The sequence below is a fragment of the Rattus rattus genome, chromosome 4 (assembly GCF_011064425.1).
Source record: "Rattus rattus isolate New Zealand chromosome 4, Rrattus_CSIRO_v1, whole genome shotgun sequence".
Lineage (NCBI taxonomy): Eukaryota > Metazoa > Chordata > Mammalia > Rodentia > Muridae > Rattus > Rattus rattus.
The window spans coordinates 102,170,034-102,186,050 of NC_046157.1; the positions used below are offsets into that span (position 1 = coordinate 102,170,034).

Here is a 16,017-nt window from a genome sequence, read left to right on the forward strand (position 1 = left end):
TCAGCCTAGGCTAGAAGTCTCCCTCTGCCAAGATTCGTTTCAGTGACAAGGGGACAGAGACATAGCTCTGAGTGGTCGTACGGCAGCCTAAAGCATTTCTCCAAACTTTTAGGGACTCAATTCAGGTCAAACCAGGGTTCCTGACTTTGATGGGGGAATAGACATAGCTTATGTGACTAGGACTGAATTGGAGATGACACAGGCTTAAACTTAAAGGTCAAGAGAAAGAGTCATTGTACAAAGGAACTAAGACACACCAGAGAGCATGGGTGTGAGCTTCTCCAACAGACCGTCGTAGAAAGCTGGTGTGTTGGTATGGGCTCCTCGAAGAAGAGTCATGGTTAACTGTAGGTATACACACCATTCTTTTTTTTGCATTTCTGAGAAAATTTTATGGGCCTTTGGATAAAATTTATTTTCCAGGAAGGATGATCCCATCAAACTTCTGCTGGAACTAGGGTATGGCCTCCTCTTTGCCGATTCCGTGTTTGGACCTAATGCAGCTTGTTCTACGCTTCTTGTCTGCTATGCTAAAACCTGGCCTACCCAGCACCACATAGAAATCCAGGCCATAGATGCCAATGCTTGGGCCTATTTGATGCCCAGGTCAATGCGTTCCTGAATCCCAAAGCCGAAGTTGCTAGTGTCTGAGAAATTATTCTTCGGTAATTCGTACTCTCGCACCTTCAGGCCTTTTTCCAGAATTTCTTCTGCCTTGGCTCCACGGACTGTGCAATGAACAGCAATTTTCTCATTTCTCCGGATGCCAAGGGATCCGATGGTGTATCTAGCTTTGGAAAACACAGGGGTCTGGCCTGTGGGCTGCTCCAACACCTTGGCTGCTCGGGTCAGTCTGTCTCTACTCTCCCCCACGCAGATATTGAGGCAGGGCTTGCAGATCCGAAGTTCCCGCATGGGGTTCTCCTTTTCACCCTGGTCTTGCGCCATGGTGGACAACAGGAAGAGAGCGGTATATATACTGTTATGGTCGCTCTCGGGTTACTGTTCCAAAGATGGATACGGTGTGGGTTTTTTTGTTTGTTTTGTTTGTTGTTGCTGTTGTTGTTGAAGTGAATTGTCATCTTTCCGCTCCTTGTCTTCCACTCTTGACTCGAATATTTCTCTCTCTGGTAACCATAGCTGAGCTTTCTACAAAGTTAGAAGAATTATAGAAAGGGAATCAAAACACTACTTTTAATCAAATCATAAAGGCAAACTTGAAACCAGCAAATGGTAACAATAGATTTAAAAAAAAAAGAAAGGGGTTGGGGATTTAGCTCAGTGGTAGAGCGCTTGCCTAGGAAGCGCAAGGCCCTGGGTTCAGTCCCCAGCTCCAAAAAAAAAAAAAAAAAAAAAAAAAAAAAAAAAAAAAAAAAAAACCAAAAAACCTCACACCAGTCAGAATGGCTAAGATCAAAAACTCAGGTGACAGCAGATGCTGGCGAGAACGTGGAGAAAGAGGAACACTCCTCCATTGTTGGTGAGATTGCAGACTGGTACAACCATTCTGGAAATCAGTCTGGAAGTTCCTCAGAAAATTGGACATTGCACTACCTGAGGATCCAGCTATACCTCTCTTGGGCATATACCCAAAAGATGCTCCAACATACAACAAAGACACATGCTCCACTCTGTTCATAGCAGCCTTATTTATAATAGCCAGAAGCTGGAAAGAACCCAGATGCCCTTCAACAGAGGAATGGATACAGAAAATGTGGTACATCTATACAGTGGAATATTACTCAGCTATCAAAACAATGACTTTATATGAAATTCATAGGCAAATGGATGGAACTGGAAAATATCATCCTGAGTGAGGTAACCCAACACAGAAAAACACACATGGTATGCACTCACTGATAAGTGGCTATTAGCCCAAATGCTTGAATTACCTAGATGCCTAGAACACATGAAACTCAAGACGGATGATCAAAATGTGAATGCTTCACTCCTTCTTTAAAAAGGGGAACAAGAATACCCTTGGAAGGGGATAGGGAGGCAAAGTTTAGAACAGAGGCTGAAGGAACACCCATTCAGAGCCTGCCCCACATGTGGCCCATACATATACAGCCACCCAATTAGATAAGATGGATGAAGCAAAGAAGTACAGGCTGACAGGAACCGGATGTAGATCTCTCCTGAGAGACACAGCCAGAATACAGCAAATACATAGGCAAATGCCAGCAGCAAACCACTGAACTGAGAACAGGAACCCCGTTGAAGGAATCAGAGAAAGAACTGGAAGAGCTTGAAGGGGCTCGAGACCCCATATGAACAACAATGCCAAGCAACCAGAGCTTCCAGGGACTAAGCCACTATCCAAAGACTATACATGGACTGACCCTGGACTCTGACCTCATAGATAGCAATGAATAGCCTAGTAAGAGCATCAGTGGAAGGGGAAGCCCTTGGTCCTGCCAAGACTGAACCCCCAGTGAACTAGATTGTTGGGGGGAGGGCGATAATGGGGGAGGATGGGGAGGGGAACACCCTTATAGAAGGGGAGGGGAAGGGGTTATGGGGATGTTAGCCTGGAAACCAGGAAAGGGAATAACATTTGAAATGTAAAGAAGAAATACTCAAGTTAATAAAGATGGGGGGAAAAAAAAACAGCTTTCACACTAGACATTCCCTGAATGGACTTAGTCAATTGATCTAGAACTGTGTTGGATAGGCCACACAATGAAATATACTGCGTGTGGGCTTTAAGATACTCTTAACCACCGATTTCATGAGAATCTTTCTTGTTAATCCTCAGTGAAACCTGACAATTTAACTCTGATTTAACTCAGTGAAAGCAACTTTGACAAACACACGGTGATAACCACAGAATAGTAATTTTCATCAATTAACAGTGTGTGCTCAGTTTCCGAAGTGTGTTTCTTTCCATGGCTTGTGATAACGTGCTCACAGCTATGGTTTAGGCCTTTGTCTGGACCACTGAATCCTTCAAGAGTTGAATGAAGTTTAAATAGCTTTGGAAAGAGCAGGTCCTCACACTCTTCCGGGACACCCTATGATGGCATAGAGGCTAGAAGCTCTCTAGACTGGCCAGACACATTCCAGTTGAAATTTCACCTGAGCATAGGCTTCTTAAGTATTTTAATTATCAGCCCTGCATCATTAGCATCCAACTTTGTATGATGTCAAGAGGTTCTTGTGCTATCCCTAAAATCTATTCCAGGGCCAGTTAGGCACATGGATCTCAAGGCAAACAGCCCCAATCCAGACCTAGGGAGAGTTACAGATTGGTTTGCTTTTTAACCCGTTGTCGGCAAACACTGATTTTTCTGACCCAAGAGTTGATCACTTATTTGTGTTACTTAACTGCCTCAGGCATCGGATATATACAGTGAGAGGGGCACCCATGTGTTTTCGATCATTAGTTAATAAAATTCTGGCTATATTTCTGATAACTTACCTTGATTCTGAGCATCCTCAATACTCAAGCCATGAAGCAGCTTCTCTTGGTGTCAGAGCTTGCCCAAGATCTCTTCTGTATGACTCTCGTCCCTTGTCCCTTGCTTCTTACAGTGGTGTTACAGACCAGCGGTATCGGAATTAAGGGAAACCTTGTTTGAAATACGGACTTCATTCCCCTCTAAGCAGAACCCGCATTTTAACAAGTTCCCAAGGTAATTTGCATGCGTTTCAAGTTCGTGAAGCAATTCTTCAGTACAGATTACTTTGATTCCCTCAGCAAGGTTGTGGCTGCCCCCAAGTCACAGAGGAAGAAAGTTAGTGACACACTTCGTGCAGAATGTCAAGTTCTCTGACTGTGAGTGCAACTCTTTCCAAGTGAATCTGTTTGTCAAATTGACTGAGGCGCTGCCTCTGATGACTTTGCTTCTCCGGTGAAGATTTGTTCTTGAAATTCATCTTGAAACAATGTCTATAGCTGGCTGGCTGTTAACTTGGTACCCTTGAGACACTATCCCTGTAAGGCCAGGGATAACTAAAATGATGTACAATGTCTCTTCTACTTATAAGTGCCAGAGATGTATACTTCCCCCAGTAAGTCCCCAAGAGTTCTTTCCTGTTCTCCATTTCACCACCATCCTTCCACTGGAAAAAGTGTACTCCTCTTTTAAAAGTCCCATTGGGTTAATAAATATCAAGAAATTACAAATCAGAGAATCGTGTAAGAAATTCACTTGTACCCATACCCTGTCTGTTCTCTGTCTTAACTTCCTATTCCTATGTGGGATTAATTACTTTTTTTGTACTAGTGTTGATGTAGGGACGGGTTAAGATTTTCAAACAAAATACAGGGTACAAGATTAAATTTTTATTAATTGATTTCTCATTAATTAATACAAACAGTTAAATTTGTATTAAATATCAAGTAGAGAATTTAGCATTGATATATGAAGGTCGCATAAGTTTTTTATATGCATAAAATATATTAAATCTCCACAGGACATACTTATTCTGAAAACATTATTAGTGCTTATCTGGTTTAACTTCACCAGGGGGGTCCTATGTTCATTTGCTAATGATGCAAATGAATGAGAGGTCAGAAGTCTGAGTTTCAATGGTTTTTGACATTGCTAAGATTCCAATCCAGATCTCTCACCCAGGCCAGGTGAATGCCCTACCACTGAATTATATTCCCAGTTTTTAAATTTGTATTTTGACATAACACATAAATATAATTCCTGGGACCCCCCTAATATTACTTTCTCAGGGTGAGGTCAGCCAAATTTATTCCTATCAAATTAATGAAGAAAGCTAAAGGAAGACATTTTTTTTTTTTTAAAGAGCCTCCCTCTTAACATGAAGATGCCCTTGATATAGCACATCAAACAGCATCTTGCGTCTCAAATCAGTTGCTGTGATGTAAGAAGACCAGGCAATTAGCTGTTGACAGCTGTTATACTCAATAGCGGTTCCAACAGGGATGTCCTTTGAGATGTTAAATTCTGGGGGCTTTGACTGTACAGCAGCCTAGAGAAGGATTACTCTAGCACATTCCATGGCTCTAGTCAAATGTAGCAGATATATTTATGGCTCTTCAGGCACAAGGAACAGGAAAATGCTTGTTAATTCCGCCTCAGAACTCAACCAAATTAAATTTGACAAGTATTCCAAAAATACATGATTTTTTTTTCCAGGTAACTAGTTGCTTCAGCAGCTAAGATGATATGAAAAGCAATAAATTGGATGCTAATTAACTCCTTGGGTGAATTATTCCTGTGAATTTAGACTAGCTTGGGCTACGAACTGCTCCTGGGTAACTGTAAAGTGAGTTATAGCACAGTAGTATTTTACATTGGAAGGCTTTTTAAAATAAATATGTGTAAAATTAAATGCTGCAAGCAAATTGTTAGAGAGAGTGATTTATTTCACTGTTCTAAAGTTTGCAGTGTCTACCAATGGGGAAGTGTTATCTGTAGAAGTTGGGAGAGCTGAATATTGGACAGAGGAATATACACTTCTGCCCGCAATTCTCCAAGAGTTCTTTCCTGTTCTCTATTTCTTCACTTCTTCTGTTGAAAAAAGTTTGCTCCTATTTTAAAAAATCCCTTTGGGCTCGAGACCCCATATGTACAGCAATGCCAAGCAACCAGAGCTTCCAAGGACTAAGCCACTACCTAAAGACTATACATGGACTGACCCTGGACTCTGACCTCATAGGTAGCAATGAATATCCTAGTAAGAGCACCAGTTGAAGGGGAAGCCCTGGGTCCTGCTAAGACTGAACCCCCAGTGAACTAGACTGTGGGGGGGAGGGCGGCAATGGGGAGAGGATGGGGAGGGGAACACCCATAAAGAAGGGGAGGGGGGAGGGGATGTTTGCCCGAAACCGGAAAGGGAATAACACTAAAATGTATATAAGAAATACTCAAGTTAATAAAAAAAAATCCTTTTGGCTTAATAAATATCAAGAAATTATAAGTTGGAGAATTGTGTAAGAAATTTACTTGTAGCTATAACTCCTGTCTGTTTTCTGTCTTAACTTCCCATTCCTACTTGGGATCACTTTGTAAAGATCCTGGATATGATGGTTTTTTGTTTTGTTTTGTTTTGTTTTCTTTATTTTTGCCTTTATTTCAGAATGTATCCTAAGAACCAAAGGCTGCCATTGGCTGGTATTGTAAAACTGGCTGTCCTGGTGAAAGCCAATTACGGATTCAATGCGATTCCACCAAAATTCCAATTATATTCTTCACCAGGTAAGCAATCTTAAAATACATTTAGAAATGCAAAATCCTCGCAGGTAGCCAAAATAATCCTAAGCAGAAAGAGCAATATCTACTCTAGAACTACAGAGCCATAACAACAAAACTGTAAGGCACTGGCACAAAATACACATAGAGACCAATGGGATAGATTTATAGATTTAGAAATAAACCCACCAAGTTATAGCCATCTAATTCTAGAAAAAAGTATGAAAAGTATATTTTGAAGGTCATTATCAAAATGGGTTTGGGAAACTAGATATTCACATGTAAAAGAAACTAGATCAATATATCTTACCTTGCTTAAAATTCAATTCCAAATGGACTGAAGACCTTATGAAACTATGAAATTCCTAGACTTAAACATAGGTAAAACATTTATATATATGTTTACTGAATGAAATATATATATATATATACATACACGTATGTATATATATCATGTATAGATCTAAGTGTATATATGTGTGTATGTGTATATATATATATTATATATATGAACTTACTGGTAAAAGAAGAGGAAATTATCCCCAAGACTGACAAATGTATTAGTATTTGCAATATAAAAGACACAATCACTAGAATGAAGTAGAAGCTTACAGGGTAAGGAAAAATATTTGCCAGAGATACAACAAACAGGGTACTAATATCTACAATGTATGAAAACCAGAAAAGTTAAATACGCAGGGCTGCGGAGATGGCTCTAAGAGCATTGAGCGTTGTACCTACTCTTACAGAGGGGGTAGATTTGATTCTCAGGACCCATGAGTGTCTATAAGCATTTGTGACTCCAGGTTCAGGAGGACCCAGTTCTGCCCTTTGGCTTTTCTGGGATCCAGGTTTATACACAGTGCATGGACATAGTGCGTGTGCAGGAGAGAGAGAGAGAGAGAGAGAGAGAGAGAGAGAGAGAGAGAGAGAGAGAGAGAGAGAGAGAGAGAACCATGAGACCATTAGGAGGGGGAAACATTCTTAGGAGAAGGGAAAAATGGAGAAGAGAAAGTATAATGAAACATGTATAGAAATGGGGAGGGGGTTCCTTGAGTAGGATGGGGTCTTTCTGACCTTGAGAATATATAACTCTGGAGCTAGAGTCTTAGACTAAAAAATAGCCATCGGTGCCACCCTGCCCAGTTTCTTCTAGTACTTTGTCTCAGGAACTCAAAATGACAATGTCAGAACTCTCTCTGACGATGGAGGAGTAAGTTTCAGAAAGGAATTTCATTCTAGCCAAGAGCTTAGGAGGAAGAACTCCTGTGTAGCAGGAGGGACCCCAAGAAAGGAACATTGCTGAGGGTCCCTATCTAGGAATCAATAAGAATCACTGGGTTGAGGCACAGGGAAGCGGTGAGCTGGTCAGTCCAGGTGCCACGCCCTCTGAGTGTTCGTGTGCTTCCCCACTCAGCTGCCAGGACTGAAGTTTGAGGTACGCTCTCTAGGGTCAATGAAGTATCTAACCTCCCAGAGCTTCCTCAAAGCTGTATGAAAGAAGAATGTCCTGCTTTGCTTTTTTTGTTTCAGGAAGCAAATGTAAATTGTGGAAGAAGGATTTACAGGTTCACATATCCATCACAAAGGGCAAGAACTCAAGCGGAAACAAATTATTGGTTGACCAAGCCTTCTTTTACTACACAGGGTCGCCTACAAGGGCTGAGATCTCCCACATAGATCACAGGCTTACAGTCCAATCGGTCGAGGTTCCCTCTTCTCAGGTATACTGGCCAGTTTCATGTCAATTTGACATGACCTAGAGTCATCAGAGAGGACAGAGCCTCAGCTGAGAAAATGCCTTTATAAGATCTGGCTGTAAGGCAGTTTTGTGACTGGTTATCGGTGGGGAAGGTTCATCCCGTTGTGGGTGGCACTATCCCTGGGCTGGTACTCCTGCGTTCTATGAGAAAGCAGGCAGAGCAAGACAAGTGTGTAGCACCTCTCCCTAGTCTCTACATAGTTCCTGGCTCCAGGTTCCTGTCCTGAGTGAGTTCTTGTCCTCGCTACTTTTGATGATAAACGGTTATATGGTCTATAAGCAGAAATAAACTCTTTCCTTCCCACAGTGCTTTTGGTCATGGCGGATTTTTTTTGTTTGTTTGTTTTGTTTGTTTGTTTGTTTTTTAACACAAGCATACAAAGCTAATGAGGACACTAGAGAGGAAAAATACAAACAAGAACACTAATGAAGATGCCTTACCATTTAGGGTCTTCCTAATCATCACCTGGGCCAGACTGCTCGTTGGAAGAACGGCTATTTCTTGGTCTGGGCCAAGACAGAACTAGTTGAGGGAAAGAAGCAGAGCTACTCTTTAGCGGTCCCTGCTCTAACTGCGTCCCGGGTTCTTTCTCCTGTCTTCATCTGTGAAATCAAGGGGGGCTACTTGGAAAGTAAGGGAGCGGCAAGAGGGGTTATAAAGAATGACGGGAGTAGGGAAAAGAATGATTAATGGTGCAGGGAAGGAAAAGGCAATAATAACACTCATGACTTGGTGTACTAACCCGAAAAATGAAGGACAGAAAACAGATCTGAGTATCATTTTGACTATTGACCTTTATATGTAACTTTAAAGTTGAGTAATAGAACTTCATATTAAAGAGAATACAAGGGCTGACCATTTAAAATATAGCCACTAAGATCAGCATTGCAAAGAAACAATAACTCTCTAATATCAAATATCTAAGGCTCCGTGGTTTTATAAAGATTGTGTTTTGACAATTTCGTGATTTGAGTTGGTATGCTTTTATAAATATTTATGAAGTATAGGGCATGTTCATGAGGAAAAGTGACCCCCCTCCCCCTCCTAAGTTATGGCTGTCAGGGCATATTAAACTATTTCTTTAAAACAATTTCTTCCCATGATCCTCTAGAAAAGCCCAGACAGTGGGAAGGGGGGCTGAAACCACAATGCAAATGATATTATAACGAAGCTGAGGTCTTTTGAGGATATAGACCATTCATTAGTACACACATGGGAGAATATTCCCTGGTGTCTTAGTTTAAAAATATAATGAGGACAGCCTATCTCCAGCCTGAAGGAGCATTTGTCCCATCTGGAGACACAGATACAGCTCTACGTTTCTTAGTTGCCTCACATGTAGCAAATATCTCATCCCTTTTAAAGATTGCCCAAGGTCCCTGGTTATCAGTTAAAGAAATACTGTCCTGGAGTTAAGCCATGTCGTTACTTGTAAAAACGGGAATTTCTGCAATGAAGGCTGGGGCCAGGATTTTACAATCGATTGGCAGTCTATAAAAACAAGAAATAGTCTGTGAGCCGTCTGCAGGATTCCTTTCTCTAAATTCCATTGCTCAGGTCTGTCTTTTGCTTGTCTGGTAGGACTCTTGTATGCCTGGCTCATTTGTTCATATCTTTGAGCTTCCCCTGTATTGTTTATGTGTGGTAACGGACTCTCTCTTCATTATTGTTTAATGTCTCATTGTGTACACTTACAAAATACCTATTGTCTTTGTTGGTGGGATGTAGATTGTCGTTTAAATTGTTATTTAGATTTGGGGTTCTTATGATGACCTCTGTGGCTTTCGGGATAGAGGTGATATATTGTAATAGTTTTTTACAGGATAGTTTTGCTGATATACCTTCCCGACCCCAACGCTCCAATGTTCCTTCTTCACACCAAGATTTAGCACTGTTAAGTCTTGAAAGCTGTAATCATCTGGGTGAAATTGGGGTAGTTTCTTATGGTTTTAGTTTGTTCTCTTGGTAAGTGAACGATGCTAGTCACTGTCGTCTCGATCTGCCCATTGGCATAGCCTCTTTTGTAAATGTCTTTTTAGTTAAAGTGATTATAGTCCCTCAACATGTTGTCTTAAAAGATATATTCTGACACAAATCTGTTCTTTTTTTTTAAAGGCATTCTTTTTAAATCCGTGTGTAATTTGTATGTATATGTACGTACTGTGCATGTGAGTGCAGTGCCTGAAGAGGCCAGAGAGGCTGTTGGATCCCCTGGTGCTGGAGTTATAGATGGTCGTGGGCCATTTGACCTGGGCACTAAGATCGTGACTTTCAGTCCTCTGTAAGAGCAGCAAGAACTCTTCAGAGCTGAGCCTCGTCTCCAGCCCAAGGCTGCCTTTACGGATTCTATGGATGAGTTCTTTCCTGCGTGTAAGTATTAGGACATGCCCTTTGGTGCAAGTTATCTTAAAATGAGCATTTATTTAGAACTGTTAGAAATTTGAAAAGAAAAAGAAATACGATAATGCAAACAGTTCCTATGTATCCCACACCCACTTTCCTTTATTGTTATCAACATCTTCACTTGTATGGTGCGTTCTTATAATTAATGAACCAAAGCTAATGCATTAGTATTAACGAAGCCTTTGTTTTACCGATCTTGCTTACTTTTTTTTAAATGTAATGTTCATTTTCTGTTCCAGCTTTGTTTTTTTTTAATGATTTATTTACTTTGTGCATATGAGTACACTGTCCTTATTTTCAGACACACCAGAGGAGGACATCGGATCCCATTACAGATGGCTGTGAGCCACCATGTGGTTGCTGGGAATTGAACTCAGGACCTCTGGAAGAGCAGTCAGTGCTCTTTACCACTGAGCCATCTCTCCAGCCCCTGTTTTATCGATTACCTGTAATTGTCATGCCTCAGTAGCCAACTTGTGGTGGTGGCCGTTCTTGTTTTGATGACCTGGAGAGCTGCGAAGAATAGTGGTCAAATATACTATGTGATGTCTCCCTGCTGGCACTTGATTGCTAGATCGAGGTTATATGCTTTCAGAAGGTGACCACAGAGTTGACATGCTGTCTTCATGCTGTCATTTCAAGAATACATACCGAACAATGCCACCCCAAACACATCAGTCTCACCAAGAATATACAATGTTGGTCAGAGGATAGGGAGCTGTGGTGGTGTATTTGCCATAACAATTTTGAAGGGAGAACACTTAATTTTCTCCTTTGAACAACTTAATATGGAAAGTAGTCCCCCACTATTTGGGGTTTCCTTTTCTTATTTTCTGTTACTCCAGTTGCCTGTGGTCTGCAAAATAACAAATTTCAGGAATAACTGAAAGGTTTAAAAGCTGTCAACTGCTTTTGGTAGCACAGTGAGCTCCCGTGGGTCTTATCTGGGGCACAAATAATCCTTTCCTTCAATGGATTCACAGTGCAAGGCATATGTGCTGGTCCACAATAATTCTTGGTGCTTTCAGACAGCCACCAAGAGTCTTGAAAGCCACTCTCCAAGTAAAAGAGACCAGTACTGTATGACTCTTTGAACCCTAGATTACATCTTCTGATATAATTTAACATGACTCAAATGAGAAAATGTGCTCAACTGCTATGTAATTTAAACACCGAGTGCCTCAGTGTATGTGAAATTAAGAGATATGTTAATAATGATGCCTTAGTAGCCAACCCGTCTATAATGTCTTAGGAATACTATTAGACATGTTCAACGATAGCACAAGATATGTTTTTATAGATGATTAATATTAGTGTGGTGCTTAACACTTTGTGGGTGTTAAAACAAATTGTGTAGTATGTGGAAGTAAATTAAATTAGACAAGATTTTATGGTATCTCAGAGTAGTAAATCTGACGGGGGGGGCATAGATTTCTACGTATGGTTCTGTGTAATTCTGAGAAATTATGTGGTACCTCATTTTGTGTGTGTGAAATGAATGTTGTGACACAGAGCCAGATTCATGTTGTCTGTGTCACCACTAACTTCTGAACATGCTCATTCGGCAAGCCTATATGTTTCCATGACTCTAACACACGCCTTCCTGAACACAGCTGTGTGTGTGTGTGTGTGTGTGTGTGTGTGTATGTACCTATGTGTATATATGATATATAATATATATAATATTATATATAATATATAATATATTATGTATATAATTTATATTTTGCTTTGGACCTTTTTTTTCTAAAAAAAAATGATCAGCTATAGAGGACTTGAATTATTTTATAAAATTTACCATTTAACAGTCAGGATAAAAATGTTACTGGTGGTAACAAAGAGAATGGAAAAAAAAATGTCTTTGCTTTCAGAATGTGTGTCCTCTCCGCCACACTCCCTCTCTGTGACTGACAATCTGCTGCACTTGGTTCCTTCTAGTTTCCCTGGCTGCCTGAGCTCTGGACAAGATCCAGCCTCACACCTTCATGAGAGCGGTAGTCTGAGAGACGGAGAGTCACTCACAACACCAGCCCAGGGCCATTGGAGGGTTAATTAGAGAATATTCGTGAAGCATTTCAGAGATGAAATAAAGTTCCACAAGTGCCAAGTTATTAAGAGAGTTGGCAGCATACACAGAAAGTGGAAATTCTTATGCTGGCTTAGGTTTTGCTTAATCTTTAAAAATTGAGGCGTTGAAAACTCAACTTCCAATTCAATTCAATAAATGTTTACTAAGCACATAGAATCTTTGTTTTAGAGTTCTCAGCTCTCTAGAGGAACAGAACTGATGGAATGAAACATATATGTGTGTGTGTGTATGTATTTGTATAGGTCTGTGTGGGTATGTCTGTGCTCTAGCTAGTCCAACATGGATGGTACAAGAATCTAGAAGTTGCTCAGTCCATGAGATTGGATGTATCGGGTGTTCTTCAGAAGATGCCAGAATTCCAGAGAAGTAGGCTCTAATGCCAGTGAAGGGATGGGCTTGCTAGACAGAGTTGAAAGCAAGCAGGCAAAGAGCAAGCAAGCTTCCTTCTTCCTTTATATAGGCTGCCAGCCAAAGGTGTGGCCCAGATTAAAGGTGGATCTTCCCACCTCAAAAGATTTGGATCAAATTTGGTCTTTCCACTTCAAATGATTTAATTAAGAACAAAAATTTTTTTTTCACAGATGGAGCCAGCCACTTGGGTTTTAGTTAATTCCAGGAGTAGCGGAAGTTGACAACCAAGAACAGCTATCACAGATTCGATGGTAAGGAAAAGGTGAGGCCAGATCTCATCTTCTTAAGGGCCTAGGCTGACCTATGGACAGTCCATTAAAACTCAGAGAAAACACAAAGGGTGCCTCTAAGACTTAACCTTTGGGTCGTGACCCCTTTGGGGTATGAAACGACCCTTTCACAGGGGTCACGTAAGACCATCAGAAAACACAAATATTTAGATTATGATTCATAATAGTAGCAAAATTACAGTTATGAAGTAGCAACAAAAAGAATGTTTTGGTCGGGGGTCACTACAACACAAAGCACTAGAAGATTGAGAACCGTGCTCTAAGAGGTCCAGATGGGTACTGTCGGGAGTTACCGTGAGTGACTATTAACAGCTGGTGTTACAGACTGAGGTTGGGAGTAGGAACTATTACATCCGAGCCTTGAGAGGTAGGACATCCTTTGACAGAGAAGACACGGGGAAGAGGATGTCTTATTTCAATTGCTGTGATGAAACATTGTGACCAAAAACAAGTTGGAGAAGAAAGGGTTAATTCGGCTTACACTTCCATATTGTAGTCCATCACTGAAGGAGGTCAGAACTGAAACTCAAACAGGGCAGGAACCTGAAGGTAGGTGCTGGTGCAGAGGATATGAAGGGGCCTCACTGAGTTGCTCAGCTTGCTCTCTTATAGAACTGAGGACCACCAGCCCAGGGATGACATCACCTGCACTGTGCTAGGCTCTCCCACATCAATCACTACTTAAGAGAATACCCTACAGTTTCGCCTATAGCCCAGTCTTACGGAGGCATTTCCTCAACTGTGGCTCTCTCCTCTCCGAGAACTTTAGATTGTGTCCGATTGACGTAAAACTAAGGGAGAATGAAAGTTGAAAGGCAGGGAAGACATTTCAGGGAAATACCATTAGTGAAATGTAGTGCCTCCAAGGCAAAGACTGGGCAGAGAAGGGAGGGTGGGGTCAAGTTGAAAAGACCTCATTCATCAAGGCAAAGGAGTGAGCAGACACTTACTGGAGGCTTTTGGGAAAGGTCAAAGGGCTGGGGTAGAGATGCGTACTTAGGACACTGCTGGACATAAAAGTGGCCACTAAGCAATTATTTGTGGAGTAACAAATGCATTACATTCTTTCATTTCAATGATGACAACAGTTTCCTTAGACGCTTTCCTAATTTCATTCAAGGCCATGGGCCAAGTTTGCACCATAATCTGAGCTGTGTTTTAGGTGTATCTGTTGTCTGCCTTGCGGAAATGCATCCTTTTTTCTCTTTCCCTGTAGCATCATCCCACTTTGAGCCTCTCTAGTCCCAATCCCCTGCCTTCCTCATTGGGCCCTGTTTACTCCAAGCCTTACTGAGAGAGGGCTACCTGTCTCCACCCTGTAGAGCTCGCTTCTCTGTACATATCATCTTTCTTTCCTTTCAGATTTTAAGTTCTATTGGTTCTCCTGATAGAGAGCTACACATGCTTAAGAGAGTCTGTGATCCCTCTTAAGCAGTTGGTGCCCAGTGGGAATCACTTCAGAGGGAAGTAAGGAATGCCCGTGGAAGAAATGCAAAATCCTGAGGGGTGTGTGTGTGTGTGTGTGTGTGTGTGTGTGTGTGTGTGTGTGCGCACAGAAGAACTCTGAAACCTATACATTGTGCAATTCTGCCCCAGCATCTTCATGTGTTAAGGAAAGATGAGAGACTCAACTACATGTTGATCAAATACAAAGTAAATGGATTTTAATATTGGCAGAATTCTCAAAACCTCTAAATAACAAAGCAAAAAACAAACAACAGTAACAACCCCAAAACAAAAACAAAAACAAAAACAAAAATGAACGCCACATGGCTTGCTGTGTCTTGTGCCTTATTTAGGGCTTAAGAAGCTTCAGGAAAAGGAATTACAGCATAGGCCCAACTTTGCCCCCTTGAGGACACATTTCTGGCCTCCATTAGGATTTCAGATTACTGCATGGTAATATGTGAGTCAAGAGGCATAACCAACCCGCTAGGCTGCCTGCAGATCCCCAACCCTCTGAGACTGAGTACTGCTAATTACTATTATTTTTTTTTTTTTGAGCTAGCAGGTTTTTGAGAAAATTTGTAAAACAACAACACATAGGTAATATAACTACATAATGTAAGACTTTTATTAAAGGCTAGGACAAGATAGCTTATGTGAGGCTTGGAGATATATTTTCCATAATGGAAATCTCAGGCAAGTGTGAAAGATAAGATTTCAATTCAGACTTAATGTGATTATCAAATGTTAGACTGATACCCAGGCACCTAACTCTGGCTCTGACTAACTAACTCTTTGCCCAATTTGCTCGACTTCCCAAGCTTCTCTCTCCTCAGTTAGAAAACTTAGAACAAAGAACTTGCTTTTGCTTATTATACAAGCCCAGTCTTCCTGGTACTAAGACCCAAGGCAATTTCGATTATGACTTGACTATTATCTGGTGGATTCTTTTGTGACATCTGGCATATATGCTAGGTCATGTGATGACCAGTACCCTTGGCAAAGTTCTAAAGACCTAAAACCTCTCCTTGTCTAATGGAAGTAAAGGTTCTCTTTCCTTACAGGGCTCCATTATGGCTGTCTGTGGCCTAACACTATTTATTAATTCTCCCAATAGAATTCTCATCTGGATGATAAAAAACAAACAAACAGACAAACAAAAAAAAAACAAACAAACAAAAACAATCAACGGTTGTAAAGTTTGTGAGCATTTGAAATATAGGTAAATATGAAATAAACATTAGCTGTTATTTCTATTCCTGTGATCAGATCACCTCCCACCCAAATGGTGACTTAAGTTTGCGAATACCTTGCAACATGCTATAAGAGAGCATGAAGCCTGCTTTGCAATTGCCCTAGTGAGTAAGTTTCCAAATCAGGCATTCAGCCCTCAGCACAGAGGACTATGGGGCTGGTCTTGTGGCTGTACCAGTTAGGGACAATTG

General features: G+C 41.0%; 1 pseudogene; it reads right to left on the bottom strand.

Moving 5' to 3' along the window:
* Positions 1 to 412: 412 nt before the first annotated feature.
* LOC116898113 lies at positions 413 to 948 on the bottom strand (annotated as a pseudogene).
* Positions 949 to 16,017: the final 15,069 nt, after the last annotated feature.